The sequence below is a fragment of the Callospermophilus lateralis genome, unplaced genomic scaffold, assembly GCF_048772815.1.
Source record: "Callospermophilus lateralis isolate mCalLat2 unplaced genomic scaffold, mCalLat2.hap1 Scaffold_9157, whole genome shotgun sequence".
NCBI classification, from domain to species: Eukaryota; Metazoa; Chordata; class Mammalia; order Rodentia; family Sciuridae; genus Callospermophilus; species Callospermophilus lateralis.
In genome coordinates, this window is record NW_027517299.1 from 40,718 (window position 1) to 45,711 (window position 4,994).

The 4,994-nt window shown below is 38.4% G+C and overlaps 1 pseudogene; it reads right to left on the minus strand.

The window, feature by feature from the left end:
* Positions 1-3,144: 3,144 nt before the first annotated feature.
* On the minus strand, positions 3,145-4,679 carry LOC143641242 (serine/threonine-protein phosphatase 2A catalytic subunit beta isoform pseudogene; annotated as a pseudogene).
* Between the last annotated feature and the right edge of the window lie 315 nt (positions 4,680-4,994).

Here is a 4,994-nt window from a genome sequence, read left to right on the forward strand (position 1 = left end):
GCATAGCTGTTATGACTCTGTTAAAGAGAATATGGAATGTCTACATCTACAACTACTGTACTTTTGGGTCAAATTAACATCATACCAGATATTTAAAGAATATAAGAGCACATGATGTCTGGAAGAGGATGGAATTCAGGAAAAAGTTTCTCAAGAAAACAGTCATTTTTGTCCTACAGTAGACTAGATTTAAAATTGAAAATTTTCCTCTTGTCCAGAATAGGTTTTATAAAATAGCTCATGAAACTTATATTCCAACTGGAAGCCTTGTAGAGAGAGATGTCAGGTAGAAGTCTAAGGAGCAAGGAAAGCTGTCATTTTTAGCATAAGAGGCAAAGGGCAACAAATGGAACATCCTGACCTAAGGTGATAGAGGACATTCCTTCATCTTAGATATAAATCTATGGATTTGAGACTTGAGTGAGGTCTCATGGCATTCTAGAGGTAGAGATAAGGAAGTAGGAGGAAAGGAAGATTATTTACCCTAATAAGGTTTGAAATCTCATTATCACTGGCTTTTAGATTCTATAGGCATGTTGCGTTTGTCAATAATCTTTTAATTGTCAGTGGAGAAACTATTACACTCTAAAAGACCAAGGGTGAAAGCCTCAATTCTTACCTGTAAGGACTGTGGCATCTGAGTTCCACTCAAGAGATTTAAAAGTTTTTACTAGAGTGTGATTTCACCAAGAAAATTATCAGTTAGCTCAAGACATTTCCCTCTAGTCACCAAAAATGTAAGGTGTGGAATATATTAGAAGTTTAGGATAGACTGAATGGGGAAAGTAACAAGAAAAGAATTGAGATAGTCAATGATAACCTTAGATAGTTGCTGCAATTAATTGATACTTGATCTGATATCTGTTTTGGGGGTGGTGTGTGAGTGTGTATGTGGGTGTGTGTGTGTGTGTGATAGTAGTATTTGGAATGTGGTATGGGATTGACAGAGGCAGGGGCAATTATAAATGAAGCAGAAAACTTGAATGTGAGGGGTTTCTGCCCACTTGCTATTGCTCTGAATACAGTTAAGTACCTCTTTTGGGGTTTGAAAAACAAAGGTACCTTTTCAGGCCACTAAAAGCTATCCAGCTTCTATTGTGGACAAACAGTATTGAATTTTTATGTTTACTTTTTACCCCCAGAGTCAAGAACCCTAAGGCTTTGAAAAAGAGAAGTCGGGGGAAGGCTTTGGATGGGTGAGATTAAGAGTAACTGTTATGGGCTTGGGTGAGTCTGGTGGGCCTGGAGAAAAAAGAGTGAGAAATATAAGTCCCCTCAGATCCCACAGGTTCTGTTGTGGAGACAGAAAATAGACTGAGACTGTGTACCGGCATCTCTGGACTCAGGAGGTTGGTATAAGAGAATAGACAAACTGCAATTGTTGAACTTGTGCTAGATTTAATGGAGATTCAACAGAGTATGACAGTGTTTCAGGGTTTTTGCAGAGAAATCAGCAGCAAGAGTAGAATCCCATAGGATTACCTGCTTCAAGATGCCTATCCTGGATTTCAGCACCAAGTTTAAGATTCTGGAATGAAGAGACAAAGAGAGAGTGGGGGAAATAGTACAAGGCTGCCTCTCTCCATGCAATATTAAACAAGCGATAAAGAGAAATGTGCCCTCCTCAGAGAGACTTTCAGAAACCTCTTCCCTGTCTGCCTCACTCTCACAAAGAGTTCCAGAGCAGCAGAAAGCAAGCAATGGACCAAACTGGTATACAATGCTGTTTTGTACTTGAAGTTTTATTGGAACCAGCCATGCCCATTAACTTCTTGTATATAGATGGCGTTTCATGAAGCAAAGTTGAAAAGTGGTGGCACAGACCTTATGACCCTCAAAGTATAAAACATGAGCTTTCTGGCCCTTTGTGGCTATTTGCCAACTTCTATTGTAGAGGGAGGCAGAGAGGCCAAAAGTCTTGCCCCCATCACACTCCTATGCTGTAATTTGAATAAATGTTCCACTGGAGCCCAGATGCTGAGGCCATGGTCCCAGCCTGTGGCACCCCTGGGAAGTGGCAGAACATTTTTTTTTAAAGTGAGACAGGGTCTCACTAAGTTGCTTAGGGCCTCCATAACTTGTGAGGCTGATTTGAACTTGTGGTCCTCCTGCCTCAGTTTCTCAAACCCCTGGGTTTAAAATTGAGAGCCACTAGACCCACCTTTTCCTTGTATTATTCTGCCTCAAAACCTTCACATTCTAAATACATACTTAGAAAATTCTAATGCAATCAGAGGAAGAGAGAAGGGTTGAAAAAGAAAATACTGGGAAATAGTATTGATAAAATTATATTTTTATATCATGTGCATGTATGAATGTGTAACAATGAATCCCACCATTATGTATAATTAAAATGCACCAATAATATGTAGAATAAATAAATTTGTATGCATATAACACTGAAAAAAAGAATTTCAAATTTTTTGTTTTGTCTTGTTTTTGTTTAAAATAGAAAGTTTATTTGTTCAGTACACCAAATAGGATGCAAGCACTTTCATGACAAATATATAGGAATATGCAGATCAACATAAAACAGTAATTTAGTTTAAATTAAGGAAAATCTCTACAATTTTATGACAACATACTCCCCAAAAGACTTATTTGTTAAGTTAATTATACAATTCAAGAAAATAAAGGGTAATGGATTAAGTGGAAGTCAGTTTATAAATTTTTCATAAAAATGAAACTCCAACTTTTATTAATCCATTCCAGTTAAACACTACAACTAGAATTTCCAAGTAAGCACAGAGAAGATGCAATTAGTTTCCTTTCTCTCTCTCTCTCTCTCTCTCTCTCTCTCTCTCTCTCTCTCTCTCTCTCTTAGCTTGAACAGTACAGAGGAAAATGTTTACTACAAATACATCAGGCATACTATTAGACTAAACAATATAGAACACAGTGCACTAAATTTCAAACTCAAATTGTACTAAATGCTTATCATTACTATAGTACATTTTGGTCCATGATGTGGTTTAATGTCAAGATAGATCACAATGAGTTACAGAAACACACAGTTGCTTTTTCCGTTTGTGTACGTGTGTGTGTGTGTGTGTGTGTGTGTGTGTGTGTGTGTGTATATATATATATATTATATTATATTATATTATATTTCAACATTCAAAGGCAGGTTTTCCCAGGAGGAATTTACAGGAAGCAGTCTGGGGTGTACTGGGTAATATGCGGTTCTCCACCACAATATGTTGGTTCAAACTGAAGAAAGAAAATATTTTAAAGTCTTATCTAGTTCCAAAACAGCAACCTGGTTCCCACAACCATAACTGTAATTGGAAGCACTGAAAATGGTAAGCACATTCTGATCATGGCACCAATTATATCCTTCCATTACAAGGTGGTGAGCATGAGAAACCAGTTTGAGACCATTGGCATAGTTAAATGTTTCTGAAATGTCTTGTCCAAAGGTGTAGCCAGCACCTCATGGTGAAATACACCAACCACAAGATCATCTGGATCTGACCTTAACAGATCGCACACTGGGCCCTTATGTGGAACTTCTTGTAAACAATCCAGGACTCTTATATAATCCAGTGTATGTATGGATGGTGAAAGGCCACCATGGAAGCACCATCTCCTAACACTGTAAGTGGAATATAAATAAACTGATTTGTAAAATATATCCAAACATTGGTATTTCTATGCTTTAATAGACATTTATCATAAAAGTCATAGTCATAGGTAATTTGTTTGCTTTCATGATTTCCTCTCAGTATTGTCATGCCTTCTGGAATGACAATGCTACAAGAAGAGTCACAGTCTCCATGGAATAATAACTTCTGTCTCTATAGTCACCATGAATAGATAGTTTTTTATCTGATGATTTTCTACTAATTCTAAAGAGTTTCATAAGGTCATGGAATTGACTATTTATGTCTCCCACAGATGGTAAAAGGACACAAAACTTCTTGCATATTTGATTCTTTTGTTAAAATTTCCTTAGCTTTTTTTTTAGCAGTATGGTGATTCCTTAGAAATCCTGGAATAAAACCACAAATAGACCCAGCTATTCCACTCTTTGGTTTATATCCAAAGGATTTAAAATCAGCATACTACAGTGACACAGCCACATCAATGTTTATAGCAGCAAATTCACAATAGCTAAACTGTGAAACCAACTTATGTGCCCTCAACAGATGAATGGATAAATTGTGGTATATATGCACAATGGAATATTACTCAGCAATAAATAAGATTAAAATCATGGCATTTGCAAGTAAGTAGATGGAGTTGGAGAATATCATGGTAACTGAAGTAAGTCAATCCCCCCAAAAAATGTCTGTCTGATAAGTGGATGCTTAACCATAATGACGGTGAGGGGGGAACATGAGAGGAATGGAAAAACTCTGGATGAGGCACAGTGGAGGGAGGGAAGGAAAGGGAGGGAGAGGATAGGGGCCCAAAAAATTGTGAAAGGAGATCAACATCATTACCCTAGGTACATATATAAAGACACCAATGGTATATGTTTATTGTGTGTACAACCACAGAAATGAAAATTAGTGCTCCATTTGTGTAGAATGAACTGAAATGCATTCTCCTGTCATGTATAACTAATTAGAACAAGTTAATTAATTTAAGAATTTTGCTTAGCCTTTTCACAATTTTTCCACACTTCTTGTTAAGCTCTTGACACTCATTCAGTGGCTGACCCACGATTCCAGCTTCTTGGTGACCCCTGGTTGTTTTGGGTGGCCCCCTCCCCACCCCAGCCCTGCCCCTGCTGTACTCTCTCCAGCTTGGACACGACCTCCAGCTCCCAGCAAAAGACAAGGTTGAGAGGAGGGCTGCCGAGGGTTGAGGGGCAGCTTAGGGGCACGGACTCCAGGAGACCCTGCCCATTGCCCCAAAGTATGCGCCCCAGAAGCCCGTGAAAACTGTAGGAATTTGGGGAAAGTGCAATGGGGGCCTCAGCACCCTTCCCTCTCACCAGCCTTTCTCTCGCCCCTTCTCCAATCCATGTGTATTGATTAAATTCAAAT